We start from the raw sequence: 22,234 nt of genomic DNA, 5'->3' as shown, positions 1-22,234 counted from the left end.
CCCTGTTATTTCAGGGCATTACCAACCCTGAAAAATAACTGTTCGGAAAGACGTTCTCAACAGATGATGAAGTGAAAAATGCCACAGCTGCAACACTAAATAGTATATTTACTAAAGTGCGTGTTTTTATAAGTGGAAATGTTGCCCATGGCAACCAATCAGATTCTTCTTACCATTTATCTAGCACCTTCTAGAAGATAATAGCTATAATATGATTTGTTGCTATTGTCATAATTCGGTCTGGGATCGGCCGTTACCCACCTCGTCGCCGGCTTTCCCTGATCAGCGTGCGGTCAGACACCAGGTGCAGCGGCGGGTAGCATGCTGAGTATTCACCCCAGGGCCCTGAGAGGACTTCCACGCAAATCTCCATTGTGGAGTTCCCGCGGCTGCAGACATGGGCGCAGCCATATTGTCTTTCTCAGCTGGCCGGACTTTCCTCCAATTGAAGCCTTACTGTCACTCAGCTGACTCTTTCCTCCAATGACCAGCTACCTTAGGGTATAAAGCAGGACTCCAGGAACAGGACGTTGCCTGAACAGGACGTTGCCTCTACTTCCAGTTGCTGCTTGCACCGGATCACTGTTTCAGGCTCCAAGCTGTGTATATCTCCAGTACATTCTCATTGATCTCGGCTGATATTCTCCAGTGTGCTTTCATCAGTCTCAGCTGAAATTCTCTACTGATACTTAACATCAGTCTCTACAGTGATATTCAACATTGGTCCCTACTGATATTCTCCAGTGACATTCAACATCAGTCCCTACCAATATTCTCCAGTAATATTCAACAGCGGTCCCTACCGATATTCTCCAGTGACATTCAACATCGCTCCCTTCTGATGTTCTCCAGTTATAATCAACATCAGTCCCTACCGATATTCTCAGTGATATCTAACAACGGTCCCTACTGATATTCTCCAGTGACATTCAACATCGGTTCCTACCGATATGCTCCAGTGATACTCAACTTCGGTCCTTACTGATATTCTCCAGTGAAACCCAACATCACTTGCTGCCGATATTCTCCAGTGACATTCAATATCGGTCCCTACCAATATTCCCCAGTTATACTCAACATCCTTCCCTACCGATATTCTTCAGTGATACCTAACATCGTTCCCTACCGATATTCTCCAGTGACATTCAACATCTGTTCATACTGATATTCTCCAGTGACATCCTACATCGATGGTGTCCACATCCACCTCCCAGACATATATGTGGTGTATTGTCAATTCATTAACCAGTTTTTTGTGACACCTTGTTTTCACATTTAGTGGTTGTGTCTGGGAGGTGGATGTGGATACCATCGTCCACCCTTACTCTGAGTCTAAATACATCTCATTGATTGTGGGACATTGTGGTCCATCCTCACCTCCCTGTCACAGTTATTTTTTATCTCTATAATATATATGTGCTCCAACTGTCTGCCGATATTACACCACACCCTGTGTAGGTTTAGTTTGATACATTTGTATAATTTATTTGCTTAGTATGTTTTAGTTGTCTGTCGGCATCATAATACAAATTACTCTGGATTTAATTCAATTTTCTTATGCTAGCCTATGACGCTGCTGTAATATATTAATACAGAGACTTTCTTCAAGTGCTTTATATTACTGTTTACCATCTATTTACTAATCAGCCTTTTGGAACACTTTGTTTCTATATTCCAGCGGTTGTGTCTGGAAGGTGTATGTGGATACCATCATCCACCTTTACTCTGAGTTTAAATATATCTCATTGATGGTGGGATGCTGTGGTCCACCCTCGCCTCCTTGTCACGTTTTTCCCTATTATTTTTCATTTTTATATGTTAATATGTGCTCCTATTGTCTGTTGACATTACATCACACCTTGTTTTGGTTTAGTCTAGTTTGATATGCTTATATCCCCCTTTTTTTGTTTGGTGTGATTCGGTTATCTGTCGGCATTATGACATGGATCAGTCTGTATTGTGGTTTCTTGTGCTGGCCTGTGGACTGTGATGCCGCCACAATGTATGAATACATAGATTCTTTAAAAGTACTTTTTAAGCTGCATACACACACAACCATTTTGTTACCAACGATTTTATGTATGATTTTCTGTCAGATTATCTGTCAGATTTTTTAAAGTGTAATGAATTATTTTTTTGAACTACAAACGATTTTTGCATATTCCCTTAATGAAAATCGTTGAGTTGACAAGTCTGACTGAACTACAAACTACAAATGTGAATGTGCATGAACGATAATCGTTCATCGTTTGACTCAGAAAGTGAACGATTTTTTCAAACGATTATCGTTAAACAATATCGTTTAACGATAATCGTTCAAATAAATCGTGTGTGTATTCAGCTTTAGTAGGTTTTTTTGTTTATACTTGTTTCTATCAAGGAGACCTATTCATTTTTTAATTTTTTTTTTTATTTTCATTTTTATAATGAACCATTAAGCTTAATATAAGTCTCATTTGTCTATTTTATAGTAATTTATTGTATTTTTTCATTTCATGTGTTTATTTCTTATATTTCTTTTTTTATGCTAATTATTCAAATTTTCTTGCAACTGTCCATCCATTTAAATATGTTACAATTACATTCATATCAATAATCCTGTTTGATTGAGTTCAATTCATATATTTATCCACCTTATTCAGTTCTCTATAAGCCCGGTCCCATGCGTGCAATAAGTAGGTCACAACTTTTCTTAATTAGTTAACTATCATCTCCTATTTAAAGTCCCGGGCTAAAGAGAAGGGCTATACCTCCGAGGAAACAGCCGGAGATTACAGGCTGAGAAACGTGTTAGGTTTTTTACCCCCACATGCTGGTGCATCGGGGACTATCATCTACATCCCACTGAATCTTCAGTTGACCGCGGCTCCACCACAGGATGAGACTGCCGATTTCCTAGCCAGTACGCGGTATGCACTACAGCAGTCTGTGAACTCCACCGCTGCACCACGGTCGGCGTCTCTGGACACATGTCGGGCACTGAGGATTCTTTTGCTGGATGCTTTTAGGAGAGGCCTTTCCCAAGATCTACACTGCAAAGCAGCAATACGGTACCAGTTTATTGGTTACACAGAGACTGTGTTTGTCACGATTTAGTGGTTTCAGCAATATATCCCCAGACGTGACTTATATTAATGTTCACTCCCACTACAAATTGATTTTAATTTCCTGGAATAAGCCCATCATTCGGTGGCTGTGCACACTGATTTTATTTTTTATTATTTAAGTCAAATCCAACAGACTTTTTGATTCATTTCCATACAATCCTGGATAAAGAGACAAAAAGATAAAAAGAAAAAACTCACATACCTATACTAACATTCATTCATTGGGAAATATCCCCCTTTTTTATGCATGCCAATTTTTTTGTCTGTTTTTCTGTGGCCACAGTGGTTCCTTTCATATTTTTTGATTTAATTTATTTTTTATTTCCTTTTGTCATCTATAGATTTGATTTAAGGTCTATTTAATATGTGAATTTTATTATATGTATTTTTGTGATTTCATGACTATATCTGCATACATTAAATTTAGACACTACTAGTGTCAATCAGCGCTCCCAGTTGTTTTTGTTTTTCCATAAGGTTTTCAAAGGGGTTAGCCACTCCTCCCTGGTAAGCTGCTTCTAGATTTATCTATTGCCATTTTTGATGTGCCTACCCCATCTTTCCTTCCTTTTCAGGTCTCACCAACACCTGGAACTAGCCAATGAGGAAGTCCTATATTATTCCTTCTCATCTCCTCCTCACCTAGTTACCGTGACTCCCAGTCCTCGGACTGAAGATCTCAAGGGCCAGGTTGTGACAGCTATGGGCAACATCTCCACTTCTAAAAACCTGCACTTTAGTAAATATACCCTTAAAAGTGATGCCACAAAACAGTCTCCTGCACGTCTTTGAATCATTGTTGAAACGCTGCAAAAAATTTATTGAATGTGAAGGACTCTACTAATAAAGTCAGAGCCATGATAGCCCATGGAATCCATTTTATATTTGTTCAAATTCTCTGTACAGCAGTTAGTACAGAATGATGTATAACTATAAATATATTCACACAATGACAGCTCAACAGTATCTTGTGTTCAGGTAAGTTTTAGGATGTTTCAGCAAATAGGGGGAGATTTAATAAAGCTTGGAGAGAGATAAAATTGGAGGTAAATAGCACCAACCAATCAGCTCCTAACTGACATTTTTCAAACACAGCCTGTAAAGTGACAGGAGCTGATTGGTTGGTGCTATTTACCTCCAATTTTATCTCTCTCCAAGCTTTATTACATCTCCCCCTCAGTGAGTTTAACAAAATTCAGTACTGCCCAATGCACAAGTATAGATAAGCATAAGTTTTGTCTAGGAAGATGAGGCTTAAGACAGAATAATTAGCTTGGCCAATAGATTTGCAGTTAGTATGCATTAATCAGGAAACGCCTTAGATATGCTATATAAGTGGATTGTTGTTTCAAATAAACTTTGGAGTGAATTCAAGCTTACACAAGCTGCACGTGTCCATTTCAACTCTCCACGGCCGTGAATGCTATCTGGATGCCTGACTGATACCTGTTGTGATGAACTATTGGGGGTCCTGAGAAACCCCCTCCAATACTACTTTGAAAAAGAAAAATGTTCAGATCCTGCGGAGTCATCTGATTCTGAATAAAAAAAACCCAGTCTCATTACTTTTCAATCAGCCCTCGTACGTACCCGTTGCTGTGGTTATGCTATCAACGTATAAGCTTTGGGGCTCATTTTACACAAGAATTATTCTCCAAGGCTCATATTTTCTCAGCATACATATATTACATTAGTGCTTCACAACTATATTTTCATAAAAAGTTTTCTGTTCATATTTTTCAACAGAATATTATAATAAAAGCATATAATGCGGATGTCTATGGAAAGTAGTTTTAAAACCTTATTCAAGATCGCTCCTTTATACAACAGAAGCTTGATGAATAAGTCATTGTTAATAGTCTAAATAGCAGACAAGCAAAGTTGCTGCATATACTGTATCTTTTTGTAGAAGGTGCTTAGCACTGAAACGCGTGAAGAAAATGACCTTCTGAATATTCACACTCTAACTAAGGAAGCTTTTTATGTATTTGGCAAACATCTTATAAAAGTGATTACTGAAGGACTTGATGTCTGGTGGAACGGCTGCTAATTATGTAAGACTGGGTAGATAACTTGCACTGGTTTGACCTAAGGGACCTGGGTGTTATAACGTTTGCCTTACTTTTTTATACCTGCTAATGAGACTTTGTACATCAGAGCTTGCATACTGTACCTTGGGGTTGATTCACTTGAACTGCTATATTACTTCAGCCTCTGCATTGTTTAATGCCCTCTATGGCTCTATGGGCCATATTCAATTAGGAGCGAAAAGTCCGCTGCCAGACTTTTCGCTGTCATCTGAGGTTTTGCCGGTGCAAACTTATCGCGTGCGTCCCAGTGTATCCCCGTATTCAATTGCAAATGTGCGAAAACGGGATCCGGAGAAATCTAATTCGGCGATAAGTCCTGTCGTTTTTTGGGGAAATCAGCCTGACTCCCCCCTAAAGATGCTCTAACATGGGGGTTCACTATGGGTACCCCTGAATAGCTCTGCAAATGATATTTGGGGGTTTTAAATGGTCTCAATAGGCGTTATTTAGCGTCTTTGGGCAAGTGGTGAAGAATAGCATTTTGCAACATTTTTTGGGGGAAAAAGTAGTCCCATCAAATTTGGGGTACATGAAAATGGGTGCAAGCATATTTAAAAATAGCTAAAGTCAAGCATTGAAAAGCACCAAAAATGCACCTTTAGAAAACATCTGCAATCAATTATACACCTCCCCCATACTTGCAGACCCTCCCAAAGGCTATTTCGCTAGTTTTTGATTTTGTACCCCCACTTCGATTTTTTTCGCCAACTTTTTCAAAGTGCTATTTTAGAGATGTCTTTTGTGTCTTTTTTAGTGTTTTTTTTTAACGTAGTTAGCATCAAGGGCTATGTCCAAAGGGTGCATGGTGGTTGCCGTAATTTTGCACCCCAAAACCCCAATTCTGCACATTTTTACACCGAGTATTCATTGGCGAATCTTTAACGCTGGTTACAAGGCGCAAACTTTTTGCACCGGCGAGAAGTCGAACAAATTGAATACGGGGATAAGTGGAATCAGTGAAAATGACGTCATCAGTGAAAAAGTTTCAACGAGAACGGCTTTTCGCCTCTAATTGAATACGGCCCTATGTACAGGTTTGGGTCTATTTTATTTTATTCTATTACATTGAAGATATTGTTTTGTTTTAATTACATTATTAAATTAGAGCTTTTAATAATACACCTTAAAAAATAAAAAAAATACACTCGAGTGCTTGTTTAAGTTGGAGAGAATATAAGCACCTGGTTTTTTATGGGAGCAAAACGGACGGGGATTGGTTGATGTGTTTTAGTTGCAGATTGTTTTTTTTTCAAAAGGTAACGCAAAAAACTCCTGTTATAGGAGAGAAACGCGTCAAGGAAGGATCACAGTGGACTGCTTTTCATTTATCACCCCCCTCCAGCCTCTTGGCAATCCAGCCATATACATCTACACTTCCACCAGCGGTTGCCTCTGGGTCAGCGATCATTGGGCGGAATTCAATTGATTTTGCGGCCCGCATCTCCCGTCTAAAGTGACAGGAGATCGCGGGCCGCTATTCAATTGTGCCAGAATTTCACGCTGATCGCGCCCATAGAGGTCAGATTTAGCCGCGTAAAGCAGCTAAACCCGACCAAAGTGCTGGGCACGATCACGAAAAGTGATGTTTGGGTGTCAAAACATGTCACTTTTCGCACATTTCAGCTCTCATCCCCCAGGGGCTGCGAGCTGAAATGTAGCGCTGGCAGCTGATCGCGCCTGACAGGAGCAAGAATAGAATAGCTTCTTCGGGCGCGATAGGGGCTGGAGAGAATTGAATTCCGCCCATTGAGTGACTCATTGCAGGTGCTATCCCCCGACCCTTTACCACTCCGACCTACAGTGCGGTGTGCTGTACCAATAGCCGGACCTTACCTTCACCTCCACACGCCGGAGTTACTAGCTGCTGGAGCGGCACAACTTTGGGGTCCACAGTGCGAGTGCAGTGTGCTGCACCAGCAGCCAGACTTTGTTCTCTCTCCACACGCCGGAGTCGGCAGCCGCTGGAGCGGCGCTGAATTGGGATCCACAATACACACGAACCATGTCCTCTCAAGTGAGGAGCCGCTGGAGCGGCGTCCATTTAGGGTACTCAAAAGGATCTCATTGCTAGAAGGGAGACAGGGGATCACGGATTGAATCAGAAGACTTCCTGATATTCCACTTCAACATCAAGTGCTGTGAATATCATTAGCCTGGACATCAGGGACACCAGCCTCTGCTTTTGGGGGTCTTCACTGGTGACTATACAATAAATACCCATATACATTTTAATATATCTACACCCTCTCTATGTTTAGAGGGGAACAACAATTATCTGAAACAATTATCTGTTACTGTTTATAATATCTGCTTTGGGACGGTTTATATGATTGTATCAACATTTAGTCACAATGTGCCAGTAAGTTACACCCTAGAGCTATTTTATATGTGATTATATAATATGTTTTTATATTGAACTGCAGTTCATTTATATGTGCAATAAATTTATATGATTCATTATTCAACAGAATTGGTATTTGTGTATAAACAACTGCGCAGACACCTTTCTTTTTATTTTACTCGGTAGGTTTCGGGGCTTACCTAGGTGGTGAAAGGTGCATGGCGGCTTGGCCTGACTCTTGGAGAAAGTAGGGTTTAACTGCCAACATGTTACTTTTGGAACTTTTCCCGATTGTGGTGGCGGTCGAGCTCTGGATTTCAAGGCTCAGTAATCAGCGTATAGTTTTCTGGTGTGATAACTTGGGCGTTGGGCAGTCCATCAATAACCAAAGAATGGAATGCGCTCTGGCTTTGCATTTATTGAGACGTTTGGTGTTGCTTTGCTTAAATGGGAATATAGAGTTCACAGCTCGGCATGTTCCAGGCGTTGATAACGCCTGTCCCATTTTAATTGGGCTAGGTTTAGATCTCTAGCGCCTTTGGCTAGCGAAGTTGGTTTAACCTGCCCTGATCATATCTGGCAGGTTATCAGGTCGGCATTGAAGGACTAGCAATGAAGGCTTTGGCTCCGGGTACGATGAGGTCTTATTTTGCAGCTTGGAGGGATTGGCAAGTGTTTTTGGCTTCAAGAGGTGGGGGTAAGCCGTTGCAGGACAATGTTGGAGTTTGTTTGGGATTGGCATGAAAGGGGCCGTTCCAAAGCTGCTATGTCAACATCATTGGCGGGGATCTCTTATTTTTCTAGGATTTTAGGGTTCAGCAGTCCTACCAAATCTTTCATCCTTAGTAAAGCTATGTAGGGATGGGCAAGGGAGCAGGTTCAGGTGGGTGATTTGCGCAGGCCAATAGATATAAATTTATAGAAAAATGTAGTCACGGCAGTGTCAGGTATTGATTTGGGGCCTTACGAGACTGTTTTATTTAGTTTAGCTTTTTTCTTAGGCATTTTTCAGGGCGCTCAGGGTGGGTGAGCTGACGGCATCCAGTAAGGGATCTGCGGATTCCGGGCTACTTGCCGCCAATGTTATTGTACAGTAGGGGTGAGCGGGTTCGGATTTCTGAAATCCGAACCCCCCCGAGCCCCCCCGATCCGAGTCCAATCCGAGTCAGGCTCGACTTTTCCCGCCTGACTCTGATCTGAAATCGAGGCAAAACGTCATCATCCCGCCTTCCGAGTCTCGCGGGTTTTGGATCCTATATAAGGTACCCGCGTCGGCGCCATTTTCTCACTCGGCTGTGGACAGTGAAGAGGGAGGGTGGGAGTTAGGGCTGTGTAGTGTAGTGTAGTGTAGTGCTGCTGTTGTCCACTACTTCAAAGTCCATAGGGGCTGGCTGTGTTGTGCTGTGCTGCTGTTGTTAATAGGGGCTGTGTCCACTACTTCAAAGTCCATAGGGGCTGGCTGGACTGTGTTGTGCAGTCAGTTCTCCATAGGGGCTGTGTCCACTCCAAAGTCCTGTGCAGTGTCCCAGTCCTAAAGGGGTGCTGTAGTGTTGTCCAGGGGGTGCTCTGTCCATCAGGGGTGCTCCCCCCAAGTGCTAAAAAAATAATATATTTTCTGTGTTTGTGAATTGTGTGCGCAGTAGCCGCACGTGCATCAACAAAGTAGTGCCAAGCGTGCGCCTGTGTCATAAGTAAAGGGCCGGCTGGCTTGACCGTTAAAGGGTGCTGTAACCCCCGAAAGTACACTCCAGTCCAAACCAAAAAAAAATTATTTTCTGTGTTTGTGAATTGTGTGCGCAGTAGCCGCACGTGCATCAACAAAGTAGTGCCAAGCGTGCGCCTGTGTCATAAGTAAAGGGCCGGCTGGCTTGACCGTTAAAGGGTGCTGTAACCCCCAAAAGTACACTCCAGTCCAAACCAAAAAAAAAATATTTTCTGTGTTTGTGAATTGTGTGCGCAGTAGCCGCACGTGCATCAACAAAGTAGTGCCAAGCGTGCGCCTGTGTCATAAGTAAAGGGCCGGCTGGCTTGACCGTTAAAGGGTGCTGTAACCCCCAAAAGTACACTCCAGTCCAAACCAAAAAAAAATTATTTTCTGTGTTTGTGAATTGTGTGCGCAGTAGCCGCACGTGCATCAACAAAGTAGTGCCAAGCGTGCGCCTGTGTCATAAGTAAAGGGCTGGCTGGCTTGACCGTTAAGGGTGCTGTAACCCCCGAAAGTACACTCCAGTCCAAACCAAAAAAAAAATTATTTTCTGTGTTTGTGAATTGTGTGCGCAGTAGCCGCACGTGCATCAACAAAGTAGTGCCAAGCGTGCGCCTGTGTCATAAGTAAAGGGCCGGCTGGCTTGACCGTTAAAGGGTGCTGTAACCCCCGAAAGTACACTCCAGTCCAAACCAAAAAAAAATTATTTTCTGTGTTTGTGAATTGTGTGCGCAGTAGCCGCACGTGCATCAACAAAGTAGTGCCAAGCGTGCGCCTGTGTCATAAGTAAAGGGCCGGCTGGCTTGACCGTTAAAGGGTGCTGTAACCCCCAAAGTACACTCCAGTCCAAACCAAAAAAAAATTATTTTCTGTGTTTGTGAATTGTGTGCGCAGTAGCCGCACGTGCATCAACAAAGTAGTGCCAAGCGTGCGCCTGTGTCATAAGTAAAGGGCCGGCTGGCTTGACCGTTAAGGGTGCTGTAACCCCCGAAAGTACACTCCAGTCCAAACCAAAAAAAAATTATTTTCTGTGTTTGTGAATTGTGTGCGCAGTAGCCGCACGTGCATCAACAAAGTAGTGCCAAGAGTGCGCCTGTGTCATAAGTAAAGGGCCGGCTGGCTTGACCGTTAAGGGTGTTGTAACCCCCGAAAGTACACTCCAGTCCAAACCAAAAAAAAATTATTTTCTGTGTTTGTGAATTGTGTGCGCAGTAGCCGCACGTGCATCAACAAAGTAGTGCCAAGAGTGCGCCTGTGTCATAAGTAAAGGTCCGGCTGGCTTGACCGTTAAAGGGTGCTGTAACCCCCAAAGTACACTCCAGTCCAAACCAAAAAAAAATTATTTTCTGTGTTTGTGAATTGTGTGCGCAGTAGCCGCACGTGCATCAACAAAGTAGTGCCAAGCGTGCGCCTGTGTCATAAGTAAAGGGCCGGCTGGCTTGACCGTTAAAGGGTGCTGTAACCCCCGAAAGTACACTCCAGTCCAAACCAAAAAAAAATTATTTTCTGTGTTTGTGAATTGTGTGCGCAGTAGCCGCACGTGCATCAACAAAGTAGTGCCAAGCGTGCGCCTGTGTCATAAGTAAAGGGCCGGCTGGCTTGACCATTAAAGGGTGCTGTAACCCCCGAAAGTACACTCCAGTCCAAACCGAAAAAAAAATATTTTCTGTGTTTGTGAATTGTGTGCGCAGTAGCCGCACGTGCATCAACAAAGTAGTGCCAAGCGTGCGCCTGTGTCATAAGTAAAGGGCCGGCTGGCTTGACCGTTAAAGGGTGCTGTAACCCCCGAAAGTACACTCCAGTCCAAACCAAAAAAAAATTATTTTCTGTGTTTGTGAATTGTGTGCGCAGTAGCCGCACGTGCATCAACAAAGTAGTGCCAAGCGTGCGCCTGTGTCATAAGTAAAGGGCCGGCTGGCTTGACCGTTAAAGGGTGCTGTAACCCCCAAAGTACACTCCAGTCCAAACCAAAAAAAAAATTATTTTCTGTGTTTGTGAATTGTGTGCGCAGTAGCCGCACGTGCATCAACAAAGTAGTGCCAAGCGAGCGCCTGTGTCATAAGTAAAGGGCCGGCTGGCTTGACCGTTAAGGGTGCTGTAACCCCCCGAAAGTACACTCCAGTCCAAACCAAAAAAAAAATATTTTCTGTGTTTGTGAATTGTGTGCGCAGTAGCCGCACGTGCATCAACAAAGTAGTGCCAAGCGTGCGCCTGTGTCATAAGTAAAGGGCCGGCTGGCTTGACCGTTAAGGGTGCTGTAACCCCCGAAAGTACACTCCAGTCCAAACCAAAAAAAAAATTATTTTCTGTGTTTAGCCGCACGTATATATCAAATCGATATAACATAAATGGAGGTCCAAACTTTCTCCGATAAAAATAAAATAGAGAAAGATCAAGAACCACTTCCTCCTAGTGCTGAAGCTGCTGCCACTAGTCATGACATAGACGATAACATGCCATCAACGTCGTCTGCCAAGGCCGATGCCCAATGTCATAGTAGAGGGCACATACAATCCCAAATGGCAAAGTTCAGGAAAATGACCTTGAAAAAGACATTTAAATCAGCTGAAGAGAAACGTAATCTTGCCAATATGCCATTTACGACACGGAGTGGCAAGGAACGGCTAAGGTCGATCCCTAGTATGTTCATGACTAGTGGTTCAGCTCCACATGACGATGGAAGCCCTCCTCCCACTAAAAAAATCAAAAGAGTTAAGCTGGCAAAAGCACAGCGAAGAACTGTGCTTTCTAAGAAGATATCACAAATCCCCAAGGAGAGTCCAAGTGTGGTGGTGGTTGCGATGCCTGACCTTCCCAGCACTGGACGGGAAGAGGTGGCTCTTTCCACCATTTGCACGCCCCCTGCAAGTGCTGAAAGGAGCACCCACAGTCCACTTGCTGATATGCAAATTGAAGATGTCACTGTTGAAGTACAACAGGATGAGGATACTGGTGTAGCTGGCGCTGAGGAGGAAGTTGGCGAGGAGGATTCTGATGGTGATGTGGTTTGTTTAAATCAGGCTCCGGGGGAGACAGTTGTTGTCCGTGGGATGAAAAAGCCCATCACGGTCATGCCTGGGCAGAAGACCAAACATTCCACACCTCTTTGGTCTGGCAATATTTCTATCCAAATCCGGACAACAACTGTCTTGCCATATGTACCATATGTAAAGGTGAAATAAGTAGGGGTAGGGACGTCAACCACCTAGGAACATCCTCCCTTATACGGCACCTGCAGCACGTTCATAAAAAGTTACTGTCAAGTTCAGAAACTTTGGCTAAGACCGTAAGCAGTCCAGGGACACCTAAATCCCGTTGTCCTGTTGTATCCAAGCGCCTGCAAACCACACCGTCAACTCCCTCCTCGTCAATTTCCTCCTTAGTCAGGATCGGAAGTAGTCCTGCAGGCCATGTCACTGGCATGACTGACTCTCCTATCCGGGATTCCTCTGGAGGATCCTGCATTGCTACGCCTACTGCTGCCGCTGCTGCTGTTGCTGCTGCTGGGAGTCGTTCATCATCCCAGAGAGGAAGTAGGAACACCTCTACTTTTACTAAACAATTGACCCTCCAACAGTCCTTAGCGAGGAGGATGAAGTACGACAGCAGTCATCCTGAAGCAAAACGTATAACTGAGGCCTTGACTGCTATGTTGGTGTTAGACGTGCGTCCGGTATCCGCCATTAGTGCAGTGGGATTTAGACAATTGATGGAGGTAGTGTGTCCCCGGTTCCAAATCCCGTCTAGATTCCACTTCACTAGGCAGGCGATACCGAGACTGTACAGAAACGTCAGAAAAAGTGTCCTCAGTGTCCTGAAAAATGCCGTTGTACACAATGTCCACTTAACCACGGACATGTGGACAAGTGGAACAGGGCAGACTAAGGACTATATGACTGTGACAGCCCACTGGGTAGATGTATCACCTTACGCAGCAACAGCAGCAGCAGCGTCACCAGTAGCAGCATCTCAGAAACGCCAGCTCGTTACAAGGCAGGCTACGCTGTGTATCACCGGTTTCAGTAAGAGGCACACCGCCGACAACCTCTTAGAGAAACTGAGGGAAATCATCGCCCAGTGGCTTACCCCACTTAGACTCTCCTGGGGATTTGTGATATCTGACAACGCCACCAATATTGTGCGGGCATTACATCTGGGCAAATTCCAGCACGTCCCATGTTTTGCTCACACAATAAACTTGGTGGTGCAGAATTTTCTGAAAAGCGACAGGGGCGTGCAGGAGACGCTTTGGGTGGCCCGAAAAATTTCTGGCCACTTTCGCCATTCAGCGACTGCGTGCCGAAGACTGGAGCGCCAGCAAACACTCTTGAACCTGCCCCGCCATCACCTGAAGCAAGAGGTTGTGACGCGGTGGAACTCAACCCTCTATATGCTTCAGAGGATGGAGGAGCAGCAAAAGGCCATACAAGCCTATACATCCACCTATGACATAGGCAAAGGAGGGGGTATGCACCTGACTCAAGCGCAGTGGAGAATGATTTCCGTGTTGTGCAAGGTTCTCCAGCCCTTCGAACTTGCCACACGTGAAGTCAGTTCAGACACAGCCAGCTTGAGTCAGGTCATTCCCCTCATCAGGCTTTTGCAGAAGCAGCTGGAGAAAGTGAAGGAGGAGCTAAGACGGAGCGATTCCGCTCGGCATGTGGGACTTGTGGATGAAGCCCTTCATTCGCTTTGCCAGGATTCCAGGGTGGTCAATCTGTTGAAATCAGACCACTACATTTTGGCCACCGTGCTTGATCCTAGGTTTAAAGCCTATGTGGTGTCTCTCTTTCCGGCCGACACAAGCCTGCAGAGGTGCAAAGACCTGCTGGTGAACACACTGTCAGCTGAAGCAGAACGTGACACGTCAACGGCTCCTTCTTCATTTTCTCCCGCAACTGGGGCTGCCAGGAAAAAACTTAGGTATCCTAAGCAACCCGCTGGCGGTGATGCAGGGCAGGCAGGACCAAGTTTGGACATCTGGTCCGGACTGAAGGACCTGGCAACAATTTCTGACATGTCTACTGTCACTGCATATGATACTGTCACCATTGACAGAATGGTGGAGGATTACATCGGTGACAGCATCCAAGTAGGCATGTCAGACAGTCCATACCTGTACTGGCAGGAAAAAGAGGCAATTTGGAGGCCCCTGTACAAGCTGGCTCTATTTTACCTGAGTTGCCCCCCCTCCAGTGTGTACTCCGAAAGAGTGTTTAGTGCAGCCGGGAACCTTGTCAGCGAAAGGCGTAGGAGGTTGCTTCCACAGAATGTGGAGAAGATGATGTTCATCAAAATGAATTATCAGCTCTTCCAGGGAGACCAGCCTCCAGAAGGTACAGAGGGACCTGTGGTGGTGGATTCAAGTGGGGACGAGTTAATACTTTGTGAGGATGAGGATGTACACACTGAAGAGGGTGAGGAATCGGTGGATGAGGAGGATGAGGATGACATCTTGCCTCCGTAGAGCCAGTTTGTGCAGGGACACATTAATTGCCAGCTTGTTTTGTGGGGGCCCAAACGAACCAATCATTTCAGCCACAGTTGTGTGGCATACCCTGGCGCTGAAATGATTGATTTGTTAAAGTGTGCATGTCCTGTTTATACAACATAAGGGTGGGTGGGAGGGCCCAAGGACAATTCCATCTTGCACTTCTTTTTTTTCTTTGCATTATGTACAGTTTGGGGCCTAGTTTTTCTAACTGCCATCCTGTCTGCCACTGCAGTGTCACTCCTAGATGGGTCACGTGTTTGTGCCGCCCACTCGTGTCGCTTAGCATAGTCATCCAGCTACCTCGGTGCAACCTTTTGGACATAAAAACACTATTGTGAGGTATGAGGTGTTCAGAATAGACTGGAAATTAGTGGAAATTAAGGTTATTGAGGTTAATAATAGCATAGGAGCAGAGAAACCAACAAATTCTGTGATTTTAGCTGTTTTTATGCATTTTTAAAAAAAAATACAGATCCAAAACACAAAACCCAGAACCCAAAACACGGAAGGGTGGTTTTGGCAAAACCAATCCAGATCCAAAACACGAAGAAAGATCCAGATCCAAAACCAAAACACGAAAAGTGGCCGGTGCACACCCCTATTGTACAGTCAGATCTGGTCATGGTTAAAATTCATAAGTCAAAAACCGATCAATTGGGGAAGGGTTACTGGATCTCTGTCCCTTCATATCAGGATCCTAGTATTTGTCCAGTGAACTTAGCTGGGAGTTTCTTGTTACAGCGTCCAAAAGGGGGTGTGCAGTGGCTGGTTCATGATGATCTATCCCCTTTATCTTGTTTTCAATTTACTAGCATTTTTAGGAAATGTTTGGTTGCACTGTATTGCCACTAGAGCACTATGGGACACATTATTTTCGTATAGGGGCAGCGACATGTGCAGCAGTTTCAGGAGCTTCTATTGCAGAAATAAAATGATTAGGTTGTTGGCAATCTTCTGCTTATAAGGGATATATTATGGGGGGGAGTTGCATAGTGCTCCTTGCGAGTTGCTTTTTGGGAAAACCAACGCCTTAAGCTTCCTGCTGTATAATGCAGGGGGGGGTGAAGTACTTTTCAATTTTATCCTCACAAGTAATATAGATATATAAGAGGTTTTGTGTTTTTCAGCTTCATTTGGGTTACCCAAACAGCCTGTTACCCCTTCCTTGGCCAGTTATGTTTAATTCCTTTACACAATACTAATGTTTAGATATTTTCTTTTTGCAGGTGTTCTTGGGGGATCTTGTCGGGTGTGATTTATTGGCCACTCTTATGTTTTTTGGGCCAGCAGGCATTTTTTGGCTGCTCAGGTACCGTTTGAGGCTCGATGGATTGGGGTAAGAGGTATGCAGTGGAATGGTTTGTTAGATCTGCTGTGGCAGTCTGAGGAGAAGTGGGGGATCCCGGATTGTTTAGTGATCCACTTAGGGGGAAATCACCTGGGAACTTGTAAGGGCATTGAGTTGATAAATGCTATCAGGAGGGATTTTCAGGTCATTGCGGATCGCTGGCCACAAGTCTTGGTTTGGTCAGAGATGATACCACGTAGGTTTTGGAGGGGTGAGCAAAATGGAGCCGCTTTGGACAGGGGGCCTGATTCAGAGCCGGACGCTCTGACCAGAGCGCTCGCTCTGAATCAGGGCCCTTCTCCATGAAAATGGAGCGTCCTCCTGGACGCTCGTATAGCTGTGGGTGACCACCCACAGCTATAGCGAGCGTCCATGATGATGGTCGCGATGGTCAAGACCATCGCGACCATCGGGCTTGCGACGGAGACCCTGCGGTAGGGTCTCGCTGCCGCAAGCCCTGGAGTAATTTTGGCTCTGACATCACTAGTGATGTCAGTGGGGCCGGCTTCAGACGGTAGGCGTTCCCATGGGAACGCCTCCGTCTGGCCCTCCACGCCCCCGGCACATCCACCAAAGGGGGCGTGCTGTCAATCAACATCGACAGCACGCCCCATTTGGTGCGAGACCCGGAGCGACAGCTTGGCTGTCGCAGTCCAGGTCTCGCGCATGCACACGACGGAGCTCCCTCCGTCGTGCGCATGCGCAGTGGGGCAACATCGACCCTTTTGCGATCGTCCTTTGCTCGCGAACGGGTCTCAATGACCCCCTGGGTCAGAAGGAAACACAGTAATGAAAATTAAAGTGACAATAGAGCTTGAAGTATTAAATAAAGGTCAGAAGGAAGCTTAATGCAGTGGTTTCTCAGTTTGTTTTGATCTTAGGTGGGCGTGTTATTAAGCACCCTCACATTCGCTTTGCAGAGGTGGAATTTTATTTGCCGGATGGCGTGCATTTGACTTGCGAAGACCTGGAGCTATTCGTCACGGCTCTTACCTCATTTCGTTAGGCGGAGGGGTTGGGTTAGCCTCTGGTGGTGGTACTTGGTTTTTGACCCGTACATGGCGGAAGGCTGTGCTCCTCGACAGCTAAAATTTTGCACAACAGGGCTTGATTAGCGTTTCCCCTATGGGAATGGCGAGTCGGTCACTACCTTAAAGGGGGGGACCAGGTCACCATCTCATGAAGGGACCAGTACTGGGCCATGTAGGGGGAAATGGTTCTTCCCAAGTCGGTCATGCGCAGGGGGTGGATTTCCACCCCAGCGGTTATTTAATAATGTATTCATAGAGCTATGACTTAGGTGCACTGCCTTTCGCCATCATTGCTAATCAATAATCAATAATTCAATAAAAAAATTCAATTCGATTAAAAAATTTGGCTGAGACCTCCCTTTTTGCAAACTTATTCAGTTGTCTGTGTCGTTATTTTATCTGGGTTAGAAAGGTAACTAGTAGTTAATAAACAGTTAAGCGTGTCTGTGTCGTTATTTTATTTACTCAAGTAAGTGAAGTGTGAATAATAAAACCTATAGGTGGCTTAAGGAGAACTTGATAGTGTTTCTGGAGAGTATGAATAAATATCACATATTTAATCAAATCATATCAAAACATGACCAGAGGGTGTTTTTTCTTCCATGGCTCCCTCCACAGTTGAGGCCAGCCTCGGTACATATGGTTCCTTGTGTTCAGGCCACTCTGAGTATTTGGGACAGACTAAATAAATGGTTAGACCTAGCCCTGTACCCGTCCCCCCTGACACCTCTCTGGAGAGGCACCCTCAGTTCCGTTTAGGTTGTGTTGGTCCCTATATCCGCCCCTGAGTTGCTGTAGGTATTATTAGAGTCTTACATGTTGATGGGGACTTTGCCTCTTGGAATTATGGGAAAAATATGGACTACAAACTAGACACCATTTTGCATACTTACAGGTCAATACACCTTAAATACTAAAAAAAAAGGAGAACTTTATAGCCTCTCTGGAGAGTATGAATAAATATATGCCCTCAGTAAGTCACGCACCTTCAGCATGGGTGTCGGAACAATGGGGGGGCAGCCGCGGATGGTCAGGGGCTGTGCTTTATAGCAATAGGCGCCATGGCCCCTGCATCGCACAGAGGAGGAGACATAATGTGTTGTCTTTAAGTTAAAACACCACACAATGCACCTCCTTCTCCATGTAGTGCAGAGGCTATGGCGCCTATTGCTATAAAGCATGCCCCTGACCTTCAGAGAACTTTGCTATTTTGAGTGTCTCTGCACTTACAACCCTGGTCGTAAGGGTGCTATTTCTATTCTATATTCATTATTGGCATGGTCCCCTCCAGAGTTCAAAGAACCATTCGAGCTAGCATGGGAGACTGACCTGGGGAGGAGTCTAGACGATGACGAGTAGTCAGATATTCGATAGATGGTTTTTAAGACATCCATTATTACCAACCTTAAGGGAAATTCTTACAAACGGTATACCAGATGGTATATGGTCCCTGAAAAACTTTGCACCATCTACCCACTGACATCGGACCTTTGCTGGCGTCAGTGTGGACATATAGGCTGCTACTTTTACATATGGTGGGACTGTCCAATGATTTCTACATATTGGGATGAAGTTTTGTCATTGTTAGCCAGTATCTTCAGCTCTGTGCCTAATAAAGATCCATTACACGTCTTGTTATGTAAAGCACTTTCCAATACTTCTACACCATATAAAAAATTATGTGGTCATGTGTTTAATGTAACTAACACATATTGTTAGTTACTTTTGCCTACTGTAAATGTTTCTCTGTACTATTTGATGTTAGTACATTCCCTTTGTTGTATGTATTATTTTTTATTTATTTGCCGGTTTTCTACCTTTATAAATAACGAGAACAAAAAACAAAAATCATATCGAAACACAATAACAAACTAATAATAATAATTAGCTCCCGGGAGCAACACAAATTTAAACCATAAATCAAAATCTTATATTAGCTCTTGGAGCCGCATAGCTTGTGATAGCTCCACCAATGCGTAGAGGGTTGATTACTGCACCCACAATTCCATTTGCTCCGTTCCCTGCAACTGTGCATTGCCCTAACAATTCATTAACAGTCATTTGTCCATAAGGATGACCATGGATGGCTCTGTCATTGATGGTCAATGGTTTACTCCATCGGCAAGAACCCATTGATGGTTTGTCTATGCACATGCGCAGATGGCCCTCCCATTGATGGCGAAAACACTAACCATTGCCATCAATCCATTGATGGTTGCTAACCATCGATGGTCGATGGCCAACTCTAGCTGTGAAATGGACTTCATCAGTCATCACACCTTTATTTGACTCTAAACAGTCCTTAACTTGCACATCAGGGACCTCTGCAGACACAACATTGGATTTTGGCCCTCATTCAGAGCCGCTCGTTAGCAGCTGCTCGTTCGCTCCAAGCGATGTTTGCACAACTGCGCATGCGTACGGATTTTAATACGCATGCGCGAACCAGTCTGTGCGGCGGAAAATTGTTTGTTCGCTATATAGCGAGTGCCTGCTATTTTGAGTGACAGAATGAGGCGTATGTGGGTGGTAACAGGGGAAGGTGCTTGAAAACGGGGAGTGGAGATCAGAACGCAGGCGTGCTTAAAGGTCAAAGCGGGCGTTTTATGGGTGTGCATAATTAAAACTGGAGCGTCATTGACCACGTCACTTGTTTTTTTTTTACTCAGAACTGCTCGCAAAATAGCGGTTGAAAAAAACCAACCACAAGAGGCGTGAACAGACCGCAATGAGCGAACGGATCATTTGAATAGCCACCCCTTGTTTTTGAACGAACGACCGCAAATAGCGAGCGGCTCTGAATGAGGGCCTTTGTCAGGACACCCACCAGAATCACATCTTGGTAGTGGTGGGCTCCGTTGCCATTTACACTTTGGGCCTGATTCAGAGATGGACGCTAATACCATTTTCATGCAGATTGAGCGATTGTTTACCCCTAGTATGCAGCATGTGAGAGAATGGGAGGCCACGAGAAGAAAGGCTGGTGAGAAGAATCAGTGATGGCTAGGAAGTTGAGGTACAGTAGTTGGCAATAAAGAGGTTATAGTTGGAATCCAGTTTATTAATTATAGACCTGATCTTTTCAGAAAGCACAGGATAGAGGAAGAGAATGCAGAAGGAGGAATTTAGGTGAAAATGGCAGGATTACTAATGCTTTGAGTGAGAACATTGGGTGGCGTGGAAACCTGAGCAAGGAGGGAATCTGACAGTGGTGAGCTAGGAGGGGAGATGGCCTGTGGCGGGAGGAGGAGTAGGCAGACGAGTGGTTGAGGGGCAAGTAAAGAGATAGGACTTAAAGAAAAGGGGGAGGAGAGAATGGGAGTGTGGCACAGGAAGGAGAAGAGGCTGGAACACAAGGAGGGAGGAGAAGGGGAAGGGGCGACAAGAGAAAAACAAGATGATACACATTGGGGCATAGTTGTAAGTTGGGAGATCATGTTGTGGGCAGTGGGGATGGGGGGGGTGAGTGGGAAAAGTGACATGGGAGCAGAGAAGAGGTGAAACAATAGCAAGACAGGAAGTAGTTAGAAAAGGGTGACAATGGCAACTCAAGGTGTAAGATGCAATGGCAAAACAGTTTAACCAATAATATGGTGGTTTAAGCAATAAAAAGATGGCAGATAAGCAAGGACAGTGTCTGGCAAATTGTCAGCAAAACAGTATAGCAAAACAATTGCAATGATAAGTTAAAAACATAGGAGAGTACCAAAGCTACCAGATGGTTGCTGTATCAGGGTATGGGTCAATGGAGGTGCTCAGATGATATAGAGAAGGGAATAACAATGAGGAAAATGAGGCAAAGTACCTAGTAGAAAGACATGCCTGTTGAGCAGTGAGAGCAGGTTCAGCATGAGCTGGTAGAGAGTTCTCTGTGGAGGTGGAGAAGGTCTCCAGGGGCTGGAGCAGAGGTTAGCTAGAGCTCCTAGGAGTAGGCTAAGTAGGGAAGCCTTCAGGGATCATTATGGAGATGCAGGTCCAGTAGGATGGAGGTGAGTGAACTGAAAGAAGCAGAGGAGAAGGAGGCTGGATTGCAGACTGAGGGACTGGATAAGAAGGAATGGAGATCTATGGGCTATCCCAAGTTTTGAATGTTTATCCCAGTAAATGTCTACAATATTTGAAATGTAACAATTGCACAGTATTATTCTACTTGAGGCATGCATACATAAGCTGTCATTCTATTCTCATTTTCTGAACTTTGTAAGTTATTGTAATATTAGTTTTGAATCTACAAAAAACAAATCTTCAGTGTTTTGACCTACAGTACACCATTGTCCAAGACTGCATTGCATGAATGAAGTGACATTATATGACTCAGTCCGTGGTTCCCAGAATGGAGCTAAGTGGTTTTTCTTTAATTTCTTAAAACAGTGTCACAATTCACTATAAAGTTTGGGATTTGTTGCTGTCACCTAGGATTGGCACTTCGCATGTCACAGGCTCTGGGCTGTATTTACAAAGTGTTGGCTTTTGAAAGCCGACACTTCTCGGTGGGTCGGAGGTGAAAATTAAAAGCGCCACTAACATTCATGCCGGATATTATAATGAACGTGAGTGCCACTTTAAATTTTCAGAATCAATCTGCCAAGAAGCAGAAGCCGCTTCGTAAATACAGCCCTTGGAGTCTAATGCACCAATGCTCTTTGCCAGAGACCCGGAAAGGAGTTTGGACTTTGCCGCACCCTGTGTGCAGGTCGTGGCTCCTTGTCCTGGTTCCTATTGTGACAGACTGGTGATGAAGGAAAGGACTGTTCAAACTAGCCAGGTACTGGTGCACTGTGCTGCAGAAGGTAGAAGCAAATGTATTATTTAGTCTTGGAGTAGCCTAGATCAAAACCAATAGAACATTTGATACGGTATAAATTTAGAGAACAGAAGAGTAGTTAGAACATTTCTGAGACTGTATTCCCCATGTCTGTGTACACTCTCACGATCAGGACCCTCTTACCCTCTTATAACCCTGTCTTAAGTGTGCTCTGACTCACAGTCAGTGACTCTGATCCTTCCTGCCTGCCCGCCCTCCCCAAAAGGCACAAGGTCATTGAGTGATACTTTGTAAACTGTCACACGTGTAGTTGTCTTATTAGGTGCGTACACACTAGACGACGTGTGTATGCC

Source organism: Taudactylus pleione, unplaced genomic scaffold, assembly GCF_031769625.1.
Source record: "Taudactylus pleione unplaced genomic scaffold, aTauple2 ptg001956l, whole genome shotgun sequence".
NCBI classification, from domain to species: Eukaryota; Metazoa; Chordata; class Amphibia; order Anura; family Myobatrachidae; genus Taudactylus; species Taudactylus pleione.
This window is presented reverse-complemented; position numbering follows the sequence as displayed.